We start from the raw sequence: 17,260 nt of genomic DNA on the forward strand, positions 1-17,260 counted from the left end.
ATGCAGATATAAGTGAGTATATACCATGGAATACTACTCAGCTATTAAAAACAAGGAATTCCTGAAATTTGTGGACAAATTGATTGAACTAGAAATGATCATAATGAGTGAGTTAACCCAGAAGCAGAAAGAGTCAAATGGTGTATAAATATTATACATTTTTAAGTTACATTTATTTTACTTTTATTGAATGTCTATGATTTACATGTCATGCTCCAAAATCCCTCTTTTCCTACCAGTAAAATAAAACAAACATACAAACAAAAAATCTTGTGACAGAAGCTGTAGTGTATCACACAGTATAGCCTTTTGTCCACATATGTTTACTTTCAAATGTTCATGGCTACAATGAAATTCATAGATTAAGAAAAAACAAAGGGAAATGCAGATCTTTCATGAAAATGCAAATCTTAGAATATGGCAAATTACACTGTATTATTTTAGATTATCCTAATACATTATTACACAGTGATTTCTGAAAGATCTATGATGTGGCTTCTCAGATGAGGAACCACTGAGCCATCGTACAGCCATGAGGTCACTATGATGCCTGATGTTTGAACAAATAGGCCTTTTAGTAATCACTATTTACCATAGCTGTATCCATCGTCCAAAGGCACTGATAAGGCTTCTATTTCTGTGTTCCATGCAGTTACCTAGCATTATTATAAAGGTATTATGCTACATTTCAGGCTACGGCTTTAGCTATGGATGTTCTTGCTAAGCAAAGGACAATAGCAATAGAAAACACAAAAGCTGACAGATGCTTGGAAATCACTTAAAGATGATACAATTAGTATGCGGCTTACATGCTGTAAGATAGTTTATGATGTTTTGAAAGAATAGAAAACACACCCTTTAATAACCATAAGGGAATATTATGTCAGTTTGTTATTTTTAAAAGGGAACAAGTTACCTATTCCTGCTCACTGATTATACTGAGCCCTAAGCCTGATGATGATTCACTTTCAAAGATATAAATAATTCCCTTGATTTATTTCATAAAACCACAAGTGTATACTTTGTTGATCCCTCTAAATTCTTCATGCATACACCCCTCTTTTTCTGTGATGGACATATTTGGCTACTTACAGTTCCTAGACTATAAGACAGTCATTTCACTGTCTACATTTTAGATTGCTGTTCATTCTTCTTGAAAAAGTGATGGGGGAGACCCCCACCCCTGACACTATTAATAATACACTGCTAAGCTTGCAGAATGAACCATAGCATAACTGTTCTCTGAGAAGTTCCACCCAGTAGCAGATAGAAACAGACTAACAGTAACACACTTGCTTCTGCCTCCCTAGTGCCGGATTAAAGGCCTGTGCCACCATGCCCGGATGAATTCCCTTTTACAACAAAATACTAAGGATTTGGTAATTTCTCACCCACACACTTTCCTGTCTATAAACTACACTACTAGGCAGATGACAAGTTGGACTTATTTGTCAATCTCCTCAATTATATACATCTGCCGTATTACAGGTTTTTTAAGGTACCTTTCAGAATAAGTGAATTTAAATGAATGAATGGAGGCTATTCATTTACTTCAGCCTGACTTTACAGTGATTGCTTCAGACTTTATAGTCCTAAGAGACAAGTGTGAGTATGTGAGGCAAACACAATCACCTCGCTTCTGAAATTACACTAATCCTAGAAATGAGAGAAGCAGGCACTCACCATGCTACAGTTCATATTAAAAAAGCAAGTCCTAGTTTCAGTGGCAACAGTGCCTTTGAACATGGTCTGCATCTCAAGTCAGCTTCTTCCAGGACTCACTTAGTTTGGGCCTCTGCAGTTTTCAATTTCATACCCATAATCACAGCCACTTGTGAAACTCTGTCCTGAGTTTAACTTCTTCAGGTACTTTATGTCAGGAAATAAACATTCCCTATTGACTCTCATTATTCTAGAAATATGCTCATGAGAAAAATAAGCAACTATCAGCGTTAACTCCCCAGCTGCCAAATCATGGCTGACCACTCTACATTGACCAGCTAACAAGGGGCTCCAATCCTGAAAGTGTCTATTTAATCTTCTTGCAGCATTAGTTGCTTATAGTTCTTTGTTTATATGTAGAATTTTGTAAAATTTACCTCTTCAATTTTAACATGTCTATTGATTTGCTACTGTTCTAGTTTTCTTTGTGCCATCATTCCTAGGAAAGGCTGTTTGACAACAAACATCCTGTTATTATGCATCTTAGACTATTTCAATGTATCTTCTGTTATTTCCCTGAGACAAAGATGCAGTAACTGTGGAGTCCATGTATCAATTAGTGCTGAGCTCCCCAGGATCCACTGATCTCTGCATGGTGTACACATGTGATTTTTGTGATGCGGTCTGTTTGCTGTAAAGAGGCTTCTTTGATCACTGGTGATAACTACACCTATCTGTGGATATAAGAGTAAGACTTAGAAAAGCTAAGCATGGTGGTGCGCGCCTTTAATCCCAGCACTTGGGAGGCAGAGTCAGGCACATCGCTGTGAGTTTGAGGCCAGCCTGGTCTACACAGGGAGTCTAGCACAGCCAAGATAACATACAGAAACCCTGTCTCAAAAAACAAACAAACGAACAAACAAAGAGTAAGACTTAGAATGTAATTAAATAATATAATGATGAATATTATTTTATTTTGTTTTATATTACATGTGTGTGTGTGTGTGTGTGTGTGAGAGAGAGAGAGAGAGAGAGAGAGAGAGAGAGAGAGAGAGAGAGAGAGAGAGAGAGAGAGAGAGAAAATTACTCATACAAAAACCAGAGACTAGCAACTTCCCCCTCCCCCAGAAGTACTTGGTACAAAAAATTTTTGATTGGTTTAGTCAGGATGGTGTAACTGAGTCTTCGGTTTATATGGACTCAGAGTATACCTCTTGGTGTCTCTAAGAGTTTGAGGATGAGACCCTATTGTTGAAGTCACTGTACACTTAGAACACAAGAATCAAACAGATGTACCAACCAAGGATGTTCCAGGAACAGAACCTAGACCCCCTGTTCACATATAGATGATATATGTATCGTTCTCCACGTGGAGAAGGGGAGGGGAGAACAGGGGAATCCCTCTGACATGAACTGTGGTACACCTTGGCAGAGAAGCCCTGTGAGAACAGAGGAAGGAGATGCAGGGTACCCATATGAGACCTGATAGGCTCTGGTCATATGATGTGGGAGGAGGATCCCACCAGTCAGAGGTCTAGGGGAGGAGAATAGGGCAGAGGAGGGAGGGAGAGTGGGAACAGGAAGATGAGCGCAAGGGAATTACAATCGAGAAGTAATATAAATAATAATAATGATAATAATAAAAAAAATCTTGCTGTTAAAAATTCAGAGTTCTACATTGTTTATTCAAATTGCTTATATTACACAAGAAAGAAATATATATTTGAATCATTTTCCAATGAATAAAATGAGCCACTACAAACAAAAGGACAACAAAATGATATTGAAGAAAATTTATTCTAAATTTAATGGAGTGAGGCTTGCCCGATAGATGAGGATTCATATATGTAAACATAACCAACCACACAAAATACTTTCAAGCATTTTCAGGAGTTGATATATGTTGCTATCTGTGAATTAATTCTGGTTTTACCAGAGAGGGACATTTCTTCATGGCTATGAGTCTCAGAATCCTCTTCTACATTGCTAATTTTTTTTCAAATAAAAATTTGATAATCATCTCATAACTAGTGTTACAAATGGCTGCTTGTAGAATATATCCTCCTCCAGGTTGCAGAAGTTATACTCTATTGCCAAGGAAATCTATTCTCTGTTTTGAGGAAACTTACCCTTTGTAGTAACTTTTTAAGGGCAGATTTGACATCTTTATTCCTCAGGCTATAGATCACGGGATTCAACATAGGCACAACAATGGTATAAAACACAGAGGACACTATCCCTTGATCTATGAAACTCATGGAAGATGACTGTAGGTACATGAATGCTGTAGAACCATAGAAAATAGCCACAGCCAAGATGTGGGAGCTGCAGGTGCTAAAGGCCTTGGCTCTGCCCCCAGTGGATTGAATGTGGAGGATGCTGACAATGATGAAGATGTAAGAGCTAAGGATCATCATAGCTGGTACAATAATGTTAAATGCACTGAAAGACAGAAGTACTACTTCATTGATATAAGTATTTGAGCAGGAGAGATCCAGTAATGGGAGAATATCACAGAAGTAGTGTTTTATTATGTCAGCCTTACAGAAAACCACTCTTATCAGGAAGACGGTGTGAACTGTGGCACTGAATAAGGCAATAGCATACACTACAGCTACCATCAACAAACAGACTTGATAGGACATGGCTACATTGTAAAGCAAAGGGTTAGAGATAGCCACATAGCGGTCATATGCCATTGCAGCCAACATATAACATTCTGCAACAACAAAAGCACAGAAGAAGAAGAACTGAGCAATGCATTCTGGGTAAGTGATGACATTCTTCTCTGCCACAAAGTTCACCAGCATTTTGGGAATGATGACAGTGGACTGACCGCAGTCAATAAAGGACAGGCTGCTGAGTAAATAATACATGGGTGTGTGGAGCTGAGAACTAAACAGAATCAAGATGATCATGCCCAGGTTTCCAACAACTGTAACCACATAGAGAGCCAGGAAGATGAAGAACAGGGGCAGCTGGAGCTCAGGATTCTCTGTTAACCCTGCGAGGATGAACTCAGACACTGCGGTGTGATTTATTTCTTCCATTGTCTTCTGGAAACTGTGTAAAAGAAAGTTTTATTCAGATTTAAATTCTTGACTATCAAATAAGCAAAATATCAAAACTGTTTAATGATAAAGAATTGTGAGTTTTTCTTACCAGTAATTTAAGATCCAAAGATACACATATAAATAATATATAGGATTGTGATTGCTTTAACTTTGAAAATGTTCACCTTACCACCACCACTAATATTATAACTACAGTATTTATCACCTGCCAATGTTTTCTGGTAGCTTTTGTTTTTCTTGCTAGGCTGTTTTTTTTTTCTGGTAAGAATATCACATATAATATTTACCACCAAGTCATTTTAAATACCCATTGCTATGTTTTAAGCTTTCACCATGATACTATACACAACATATTTCTGAAAATATTCAGATGAAGACGTTATTCACTTGGAGTACTTGACATTGTCAACTCATTGAACATGTGTATTTTGTACATTCTCCTCCCAGTTCTCACAACCATTATTGTATTTTCTGGCACAGTAAAGCATTCTCCTGGATGTTCAATTTTTTTTTCAACCAATGCAATTTATAAGGAAAATAAACAGTAGAGTTTCAGAACTATCTAATATAAATTTATAATTTTGTATCATGTCTTATTTACTATTTGCAAATAAAAATATTAATGGGATAGCTAAAGTAACCAGTTTTTAAAAATAATTTGTTACATGATATAGCTACAGATTATAGATGAAAAAGAGAACAGTATCTCATAGTTCTATGAATGCAACAATATCTAGTTTTAATGTAAATAATTTTTAGGTATTTTTATTTTTAATGTATGCACTTTACATTCCAATTGTTGCCGCCTCCCTCATTGCTACCTGAACCAACCCTCCCTTTCTCAAACCATCTCTCTTTCTCCCTTAGTCCTCAGAAAGGAGAATCCTCTTCCCCTACCATCTGACCTTAGCCTAGCAAGTCTCATCTGGAATGCCTGTATCCTCTTCCTCTGTGGCTGGGCAAGGCTGCCCCATCAGATGAAAGACTTGCATGGTATATACTCACTTATAAGTGGATATGAGCTAAATAATACAGAATAGCCATACTACATTATGTATACCTGAAATAACTAAATAACAAGGAGGACCCTAGGGAGAATGCTTAATTCTTATTCAGAAGGACAAATACAATAAGAAGTTCTTATTATTTTTAGTTCCACATGGATAACTCTGTCTTGAAAAATATTATATCAATAATTTGAATGGTACCAAATGATATATTGCTTGGAGCACTATTATAAATAGTAATGTGTATTTATGATCTGATAATTATCAAAGTATAGATGTTAGCATTGAATAATATTAAAACAAATCTACAGTCTAGAAGGGCATAGGTAGGTAAACAAATGTGGGAATTATAAAGGTCCTGAAAAACCACAGCCATGATGATGCTAGTTCTCACTCAGGTGATGGTATCAACCAAAGTATTTTAGAGAATCACAAGAAATAAAACGTTCTTTCTTTTTGGCCCAAGTATCACATGGCATGAAGTTTACAGAAAAGTACATTGAATGTGCCACAGTTATAAGTTGTAATCTTCTTTTAAGCTTTATTCTTATCTCCGTATCTCCTTGAACATAAATTTTGTTTCTGTATTGTTGTTGTTGTTGAAGGTAATATTTGTGTCTTATTCAATAATGTTTTGAATTTTTGTAAAAACTAAAAGGCAATATAATGAATCAATATTAGTCTTTCAAATAATCACCATTTTACACACTCAACAATAACTTCTTTCTCAATAAGAGAAGAAAAACCTAATACAAATTCAAAACCCCAAAACCCAAGAAATTAAAATAAAAGCAACCTCCAATAAAACAACCAAACTGTAACAAAATAAAATCAAAAGCACAAAAAGTAAAAAGTCAATATATGCTGGTTCATTACTTCTGAACATAAGGCCTGTCATGTATTGGTTAATACACCCAGTGTCACTCTGAGAAAATTGATTTTCCCTTTCCCACCAGGAATAAGTGATGGCTCAGTTGTTAACTTTTACCATAGTAGCTAGGTTTCCACTTATCCATTTATTAAGTACAAAATAAAATACACTAATATAAAAAACAAAACTACAATGTTGAAGTTGGATAAGACAAATGAACAAGAGGAAAAAAAGCCCAGGAGAAGAAACAAGAATCAAACCACATTTAGGAATCCTACAAAAACACTAAACTGAACATCATAATAAATACACCGAGAACCTGGTACATTTTATGCTTCTAATGTTTAGAGTTAGAAATTACTTAACTATACATTTATTATTTGTTCCATATTAAATTGCATTTGTAGCAACTAGTAGCATGCCTTGAATGTATGAATTAAGAATTATTGAACAAGCTAAGGACACAAACAGCTTCAAATTTACTGTAACACCATCATGCTATCTGAGTTCAAATTAACATACACAGAAAAGTTGGCTGAGATTTTATATTGTAAAGGATGAGAGAATGCATAGAGGAGCAGTGGAAACCTCTTCCTTAACTGGATTCAGTTGTTTGATAACAAGAGAATGTGGGAAGCCTCACAAGACCACAGCCATAGAAGAAGAGCTACAGAGAATTTTCTGTTTTATTGCTGTACAGAAACATCATGGCCAAGTCAACTTACAGAAGCAGGCATTTAGTTGAGGACTTGATCAGGGTTCTAGAGGCTTAGCCCATGCTCATCTCAGTGGGGAACATGGCAGCTGGCAGGCAGGCAGGCAAGAAGTCAGGCATGGTACTGGGGCAGTATCTGAGAGCTACATCCTGATCTGCAGATAGGAAAAAAATAGGGAGTCTAGGGATGGAATGTGCTTTGGAAACCTTAAAACTGATCCCAGTGACTCATCTCTAACAACAAGGCCACACCTCTTCCAAAAAGGTCACAACTCCTAATTCTTACAAAATACTCCACCAACTGGTATCCAAATATTCTAATATATGAGCTTATGGGGGCCATTATCATCCAAATCATGGTAGTTATCCAATCCCAACAGGTGAGTCATAAACACAGACACATATGAACAACATTGAGTGGCCATGTCATGTTGTAAGTTTATCTGCACACGTAAGTATAAATACATGTGCATGATGTATATTATATACACATATGATAAATATATATATATATATAACAATAAGTAAAAAAGTAATTTAAGAGAATTTAAGAAAGAGGATTAAAGAAGTAGTAGCAGAGAGCAAACATCTGAAATGATGTAAATAGAGTACTCATAAAATTCCGTAAACAAACTTAAATTAAAACAAATATTAATTTGCTTTATTATCAAACTTATTTCAGAAAGGCAGTGAGGATCGTGTAATAATAATGGGTCTTGAGAGACAGAATGTCACACATGTCTATTAACAGGAGAATGTAGAATAGGAGAGTCTGGTTTTGTGAGCTAAGGCCTTATATCTGAATGTACCTCTCCTCCTTCGCAGACAGCTCAGTGTTGGGTGGTTATCTTCTCCATGACATTAGAAGTAAAAAATGGCCTTGTACACGTGAGGCACAGACTATACTGAGTTATTTGTTGACCCACAGTTCCTTAAAGCTGGGTTCTCAAATGTCGTTTGTTATTTTAAAAAGTCTGTGGGTACAAACATTTTATATGCTGGGCACAGAAACAAGAGATTGTTTCTGAAAAGAGTCGTGGGAGTTACCTCCCTCTAGAGCCTCGTCATTTCTCAAGGTTCATCTCTGGGGAAATCAACAACCGGAATAAATAGACAGTCCCCAGTGATTCTCAAGTGTGTAATGTAGTCCACTCATAGGATTCCCAGGTCTTTTTAAAGTATAGATTTAATAAAAGTATGTTAAAAGCACCATAGTAGTCCTGAAACTCTAAAGACATGCACTGAAGGCATTTTCTAAAAATACTTTCTTCCAAAAATAAAAAAAAAAAATAAAGAGCAATGTAAACAGCCAAAAGGATTTGGACATTGTTGCTACAACTGACGTCTATCAAATGGACTTAGACAGTATGAGGATGCCACAAAATCATTTTACTTGGGAGATTTTTATCCAAGAATTGAATAAAAACAGCTGTCTTCCCACTGAATGTATAGCAATTTAGATATTTTAAACAATGCAGAAGAAGTGGCAAAGGCTCATAAGGGAAAAGTAGGAGGAGAGACGGGGACTGGGGTGCCAGCTAAGGCAGATGCCATCAAGTGCCACTGAGTCTTAATAAAGAAACCGAGTCCATCCCAAGATAAATAAAATGTGTTCACTCCTTGTTTTCAGAAACAACAATAAGAACTTAATTGTTAAAGAAGATTAAATGGCATCCAATATGTTCTCTGCTCAATAAAAAGATTGTAGACCTCTAAGGAAATAAAGAGTGTCAAAAGAGAGAACAAATAGTACATTCAGACCTGTTGCTCTTTCATTATGCTTAACTTCTTGTGGGTAGGGATGGATCTTAGACTCATCCTGTACGTCCATATTATCTAATTTAGCTCTATGTTCTTAGGAAGAATAAGGTATGAGTTTGTATGTTCAACATGCTTTGTTTTGTCAGTTCATGCTAATTCTTTGAGATTTGTTGTTAATGCAATGAATAAAGTTTAACTACATAAAATATTAAGAAAACTAAACAAGGTGCATAAAGTATTTACTTCTTGGTTAACATAAATGAGCAATATTTAATAGGGCCATTAATATAACTTACATCCAACCACAAATAAAAAACAGAATAAAAGATTTTTAAGAGGCGACTAAAGTTAATGTGGGTAAGTAGACTCTATGGAAACCCAGATAGGAGTGATTTCCACATGTGATTCTAAAAATATTTGTCTGCTCTCATTTCATGTTTTTTATTAAAACTTTGTTTGTTTGTTTGTTTGTTTGTTTATTATGTATATAGTGCTCTGCCTGCATGCATGCCTTTATGCCAGAAGAGGACACAAGAGTTCATCATAGATGTGGTTGTTGGCACATCTTTGGAATCTTTGGAAGAACAGCCAGTGCTCTTAACTTCTGAGCCACCTCTCCAGCCCTGTTTCATGTCTTTTTAATTCTTCTACATTGGCAATAATTTCATAACTGGTGACACTTGTCATTGCATATACTCCTTCCCCATAGTCTATCAAAAATGTCTCATTTTTCAGAAGAAATTTGTCTTTTCCAGAATTTTTTTCATGGGCACTTTGATGTCTTTTTCCCCCTCAGATCCTAGATTTCAGCACGGACACAAGGATGATATAAAAAGAAAGTGACATTTTTCTTCGGTCCATGGAGACAATTGATGGTGGCTGCAGATTCATGAATGCTAAGAATCACCAAAAGACAAAAAACAAAAACAGAAACAAAATGTGTGATCTGTACGTGCTGAAGACTTTGGATCTGTCCTCAGTTGAAGGACTGAGGAAGAAGTTGAAAACGATGAAGATATAAGAGCCCAGCATGGCCAGGTATGGATTAGTGAAATCAAATGTACTGGACAGCACTAATAATTCATTGAGAAAAGTGGTATAGTCAGAGTACAGTCTTCCTTGATTACGTAAGCATTTAAAAGAAACAAAGTGGCAAACAGTATATCTCATGAGAACTGAAAATTAACAGTATAATACAAATCAGTTTTCTTTTTAACTCAATGTCATTTTCTTTAAAATAGGTGTCACAAAGGCTAACAGCTACAGAAATGCTAGACAGGATGGCTCTATTTGACTTTACCTAAGTTAACCAGTCAGAAGTTAATGCCTACCATCTGTTACAATAAGCTTGTCCTGTGTTACTTTATTAATCACCATATCTAATTTTTCCATGGAAGCCCAGTCTCCCAGTCTTCTATTTAATTCTTTCTTCTCTCCCTCTATTTTCCTTTTATATTTGACCTAGGACTACCATTCTTTATTTTGGATTTTAAAGTATTGTTCAGCCTTTTTTGTCAGCACACAAACATCACTTAAACAAGAGCAATCTTTTCTCTCTTTTTTTTTTTCCTACAATATCAGAAAACGTCATGATTGGATAAGTCTGCTCAGGAAACCAGACAGTTCCCTGAGCCAAAATGCTTTTCTCCCTGTCTCTGTTATAAATCTTGTTTCAGTGTGATCCGTATCATTACTACAATCCTGCAAAGGGTACAAGAGCATCAGGATTCCTAAAACTGCTTGCTTTGCCTTCAAGAAGGTACCAAAACTTGTCATTAATTATATGATTAAAATATTTTCCTGTTCTAATTGGTTTTGCGTTTCTGAGGCTGGACATACAGAGGAAGAATAACATGAAAGCCCAATTCATTTATTGGTTTATCAGCTTCTAGAACTTCCCTAAGTTTTTTTTTTTGTTTCTTCGGTGTTTTTGTTTTTGTTTTCTCTCCCCCAGATCCTGTGTCTCTTGCTTACAAATGGTTCTAGGGAAGACTCAATTATTTGCATAACTGATTATCCCTGAGAACTAAAATCAGCTTCATTTTTACTAACATCAGCAATATAGGAACTGTTACATGATACTAGCCCTAGCATTCAGCTAGGGGCCCTTAATAGCTAAGAATACAAGCTGTGTAGCACATTTCCACCAAGGGCAGTGAAGGGTCAGTCCAGGTTATCTGAGCACTGGAACTTTGTCAAACATCAGCTTCAGCAAGCCTGGCATGGCTAATTACAGGGAAGAAAGCACCAGCTGTCCACACAGTGGTAGATACAAAGCTTTACTTCATGTATTCATATATCCCTGGAATGGAGTGTTATGCTACAGTGAGAAATGAAGCATAGAGGCAGGCAATTGCCTGTGGGGAAAAAAACATTATGCATGGCAATAAAAACAAATTACACAGGAAAGGACACACACAGTAGGCTCCATTGATATGAACTATCTGGAATAAGCAAATTTAGAGAAACAGAGAGCAACTAGTATTAGCCAGAGTCTAAAGAGAATGAAATTTTAGTGCATAGCTGGCCGTGGATTCAGGGCTTTTCTTAAAATGGTGATCAGTATATTCTACAACTAGCATATGGGATGGCTAATGAACATTCCAGTCTCCCTAAAAATCAATATTATACATTCGAGAAAGGAGAATGTTTAACCTATCAATTACAATTGTATGCACACGTGTCGTATAGTTACAGCTAAGAAAAAAGTAGTATTGATTCTACTGTTTTGTTTTGTTGTTTTTTGAGACAGGGTTTCTCTGAGTAGCCTTTGTTTTCCTATGCTCACTTTGTAGACCAGGCTGGCCTCAAACTCATAGCAATCCACATGTCTCTGCCTCTGGGATTAAAGGCATGTGCCACCACACCCAGCAATGATTTTATTCTTAACACACAAAAATTCCATCACAATCTATTACTTTAAAACCCTCCAAGTAGCCTTTCCCCTAAAATTTATGTCTTCTGTGTGACATTGTATTTATATAAAACATTAAGATCTCTCTAAATAATGTGGCATTTCTACCTCTATAAGAAACAAACAAGCAAAAACAGCATATGATTTTGACTGAAAATCTTTACTTTTTATTACATTGATTTCTTTACATAATACATATGTAATACAGGAAAAACATGATTATTCTAAATAAAAATTCTCTACCCATAAAGTAGACAATTTAAAATGTTCTTCTAATCAGCATGATTTTCTCACTGAAGTTGAATTTTGGGAAAAGAACAAAGACATATACATATAGGATTTCTGTATCACTTAATCTTTATTTGTCTAAACAGGTAGTGAAACCTGGTTCAATGTTATAGATGACAATTGAGCACTCTTTCTTTAAGTGACAGGAACTAAAAAACCATTTCAATACTAGTCTGAAAGTATAAAATCTTACATTCTTATCTCCTATTTCTGTGTGAAAATTAGAAATCTACAAATAGCTTGAACCATTCCATATAAAACTGCTGATATTTAGGAATAAATATGTATAAATAAGTATATGAGTACATTCAATAAAAATTAATGAAGAATAATTTCATGAGTATAAAGGGGAGACAAAAGAGATATGTGGCAGGGTTGGGAGATATGAAAAGGAAAGGAGAAATGTGGGGGTGGAGCTATCAATGAAGTCTTCTTAAGGAATTATAAAAAAAACATAAAATATTTTCAGGTAAGAACAATTATTGAAAAGAAGGTCAGAGATTTGAAAAAGAGCAAGGAAAGGCAATTAAATATTGATGCAAAAAGAGCCAGTTTTCCTATGGATAAGCTTCACAAATAGATATAGACATATGTATATGTGCATATATTTATTTATTTAGTTAGTTAGTTTATTAAAGAGCCAATTAATTTGAGAAAAGGCTGTAGGTACATGGGAATTGTTAGATGGAAAAGAGAGATATGGTGTAATTACATGACTTACTTATGACATTGATAAAATTAAAATAACATCAATTTTAAAAAGGTATCCTCTGTTACAATTAAGTTTATTTTTAAGGAATGTTTATAAAATATGAAAAATATGTATAATATGATGGGGAATCCATTATGTGCATACTTTTTGCAGTGTTGATTCTTTGATTATGGAAGATAATATATACATAGAAATTTTAATTTGAAATTTATAATAGTATAAAATATCAAACTGTCCTATGAAATGAGTAATAATATTGACAAGCAAATAAAAATAAAGAGTATCAATTCAAACTGTTTTTACGTAAAGTTGTTTTAATAAATAATCCTCACATTATTTCTAACTACATAAATGTTTTCTTACATAAAAAATATTAAAGGCAACAGTAACATTTTTATTCCTCAGACAGTAGATCAAAGGGTTCAACATGGGCACAACAATGGTATAAAACACGGAGGACACTTTCCCTTGGTCCATGGAGCTGACTGATGATGGCTGCAGGTACATGAATGATAAAGATCTAAAGAAGACAGCAACAGTCAAGATGTGGGAACTGCAGATGCTGAAGGCTTTGGACCTGCCCTCTGTAGAAGGAATGCTGAGGATGCTATCAATAATGAAGATGTAGGAAGTGCCAATTGTCAGGACTGGGACAGAGATGTTCAGTGTTCCAAAAAATAGAATCAACATTTCATTGATATAGATATTAGAGCTTGCAAGCTTCAAGAGGGGACGAAGATCACAGAAATAGTGACTGATCACATCTAATTAACAGAACCAAATCCTAATCATGAAGCCTAGAGAGCACTCCAATATACACATCTGAAATTAGAGAAGTGTACATCTGATAGGACATGGTTACATTGTAAAGCAAGGGGTAACAGATGGCGAAATAGCGGTCATAGGCCATGACAGCTAATGTGTAATTTTCTGCAATGCCAAATATGAGGAAGAAGAAGAGCTGAGTCATGCATCCAGGGTAGGAGATGAGATTCTTCTCTGTCACAAAACTCACCAGCATTTTAGGGGTAACAACTGTGGACTGACAGAAGTCAATGAAGGACAGACTGCTGAGAAAATAGTACACGAGTGTGTGCAGGTGGGAACTGAGTACAATCAGTGTGATCATGCCCACATTCCCAACCCCAGTGACCACGTAGATTCCTAAGAAGAGCAGGAAGAAGGGCAGCTGGAGTTCTGGCTTCTGTGAGAGCCCAGCCAAGAAGAACCCAGTCACTGTGCAGTGGTTTCCTGATGCTGTGCCCTCCATTAAGATCCTGAAGGAGGGAAAGAATCATAAGGCTGTTAGAGTGAGTTTATTGTTCTTTTCCTTACACACAAAATCCTCATATAAATTATGTCTACCTTAGAATATCTTTGCCCTCTATATAATTACCTTTGCTGGATTATCTTAGATAAATGCAATTTAAACTTCATTATTATTTAATACACGTTCTTCAGGTTTTAAGAATTCATTTCATATAAAATACTGTCACAGAACTCAAGTTTTTTAAAAAAAATTGGTGAGTTCAAAGCAATGTCTCTAAACTGACACTTACAATGGGTATCAATGAATAAAGAGCATCTTGAGGAAGCATGCTCTCTCTAAAAGCATCAAATGCTTTCCAAAATCTAATTTATTCAGAGGGTCTATAAAGCTCCTATCTCATTCATTTCCTTTTTATCTTATTCTTAATATACATAAAATCTTGAAATGTCCAAATGTGAAGATGATATGACATCTGGAGTAACCATTGCATTAGGTACTGGACACATGTTGCTATTAGTATTAGGAACTGGATTCATGGTGCTACTAGGAAGTGGGTGGTGGTTTGAGTACCAGTTCTCAAGACAGGATTATTAGATTATTTGTTGTTAAATAGTTGGTGAGGCCATGAGGACAAAATACCAATACTTACTCTCATCACTTACACATAACATCTTTTACTACTATAATCAATCTTTTATTAATAAGTAGGTAAAGAAATGAGTATTACTGGCATCCAACCATTCAGAAAATTTGCAAAATAATTTTACAGACCGTAATTCATATAAACACTCTTTCAGAGGGAAAATTGGCCACTGCCAATTATACACATTAAAATTAGAAAAAAAAAACTCAGCTCAGCTCTTCTTTTTTCCCATTTATTTGTTCTGAACTGTGAAGGATTGCAATATAGAAACACATAAATTGAGAAGAAATATAATTATTATCTATCATACTTAATTGTGAACAAATTAATCCTTGTATACACAAAGCAAATTCCTAAATGGATTACAGTTTAGTCATTAAATGGTCAAAAGCTTCTTCTTAGCACCTCATGAAACCTTCTCCAAAAATGGCAATAGTGAGCCACAAACCAAACCGCAAGAGATACAAGAAAGTTGAAATAATACCCTCTATTCTATGAGACCACCATGGATTAAAGCTGGACTTGAACACCAACAGAAAACCTACAAACTCATGGAAACTGAACAACTCTCTACTCAGTGATTACTGGGTCAAAGATGAAATAAAGAAAGAAATAAAATACTGTCTAGAATTTGATGAAAATGAGGCACAACCTATGGTACTCAATGAAAGCAGTACTAAGAGGAGAGTTCATAGCACTAAATGTTTTCATAAAGAAATTGTAAAGATCTCACATCAGTGATTTAATAATACACCAGAAAGCTCTAGAAAACAAAGAAGCAAAGACAGCCAAGAGGAAAAGAGGACAAGAGATACTCAAACTCAGGAATGAAATCAACAAAAGAGAAACCAAAAAAAAACAAAAAACAAAAACGAAAACAAAGAGTTATTGAAACCAAGAGCTGGTTCTTTGAGAAAATCAACAAGTGAGAGAGACTCTTGGCAAAACTAAAAAAAAAAAAAAAAAAAAAAAAGAGGAAGAAGAGAAGAGAGATAGTATCCAAATTAACAAAATCAGAAATGAAAAGTGGGACTTACCAACTGACACTGAAGAAATCCAAAGAATCATTAAGTTGTCCTACAAATACCTATACTCGACAAAATTGGAGAATCTAAACAAAATGGACAAATTCCCAGTTAGATATCACTTACCAAAACTAAATCAAAACCAGGCAGACTATTTAAATAGTTATAAAACACCTGAGAAAATAGAAGTAGTCATTAAAAGTGGAGCACAAGGAGTCTTCTGGAAGAGTTGGGAGATAGAAGGACCTGAATGGGACAGGAGCTCCACAAGGAGACTAACGGAGCCAATAAATCCAGGCAGAAGAAGAGGGTGCCACAGAGACTGACGTACCAACCAAGGACCATGCATGGGGTGAGGACTTAGACCCTCTGCTCAGATGTAGTTGTTAGACAGCACAGTCTCCTTGTGGGTCCCATCATATGTGGAGTGAGGACTATTTCTGACATGGCCTACTCATGGATCACATCCCCCTGGTAGGGCATCCTTGCCAGGACACAGAGTAAGAGGATACAAACAGTGCAGATGAGACTTGATGACTTAGGTCACATGTTGGGGGAAGAGGGCTCCACCTTTCTGAGGGTAGGAGAGGGGTATGAAGAGCGATGTGGGACGGAGGATAGGATGGGACTGGGTGGAGAGGCGGCAAGGGATGGGACTACAATTTAGCTGTAAAGTGAATAAATTAATAAAAATATAATAAAATTGAAATAAATCATTAGAAAAACAACTACAACAAAACAAATTAAGAAGTGGGGTACAGAGATAAGCAGAATTCTCAACAGAGAAATCTTGAATAGCTGAAAAGCACATAAAGAAATGCTCTTTGAGTGCCATCAGGCCTCTTCACCAAGGGGAGGTGGTCAAATATGAGGCACCAGAGTTTATGTCAGAGTCCGTCCCCACTCTCCACATAACTGTGAAGATTATCCTGTCCATTGGGTAGATCAGAATAGGGGTATGATGTTTTACTACTTGTATTGTCCTTAGTTAGTGCAATAATTTGAGCAGATGACCCCCCCCCCGGGCTCCGATCCACCTATCACGATGTTCTTCTTGTAGGTTTCTAGGACCCTCTGGGCCCTTCTATTTGCACATCTCCTATAATTCTCTTACATAGAGTACCAGTAGGATGTACTCACATCTATCCCAATCTCCTGGTAAGTGAAGACTTTCATGGGGCACTAAAAAAAAGAATAAGCAGGCTATCAAGATGAGACTTGATAGCCTATGACGAAATAGTGGGAGAGGAGGTGCTCCTCGGTCTTAGACCTAGGGGAGGGAATAGAGGAGGGAGAAAGGGAAGAACTGGAGGATACA

The 17,260-nt window shown here is 36.0% G+C and overlaps 2 pseudogenes across 2 annotated transcripts; both read right to left on the bottom strand.

Moving 5' to 3' along the window:
* Nucleotides 1-3,765: 3,765 nt before the first annotated feature.
* On the bottom strand, nucleotides 3,766-7,476 carry LOC311598260 (olfactory receptor 8G50-like; annotated as a pseudogene). The gene is made up of 2 exons: nucleotides 7,340-7,476; nucleotides 3,766-4,725 (listed from the first exon to the last, which is right to left on the bottom strand). The product of its transcript is annotated as an olfactory receptor 8G50-like (transcript).
* A 5,867-nt stretch (nucleotides 7,477-13,343) lies between these two features.
* On the bottom strand, nucleotides 13,344-14,274 carry LOC311598432 (olfactory receptor 8G18-like; annotated as a pseudogene). Its single transcript has one exon. The product of its transcript is annotated as an olfactory receptor 8G18-like (transcript).
* Between the last annotated feature and the right edge of the window lie 2,986 nt (nucleotides 14,275-17,260).

The sequence above is a fragment of the Acomys minous genome (assembly GCF_964271855.1).
Source record: "Acomys minous genome assembly, chromosome: 5".
In the NCBI taxonomy this organism is placed as follows: Eukaryota; Metazoa; Chordata; class Mammalia; order Rodentia; family Muridae; genus Acomys; species Acomys minous.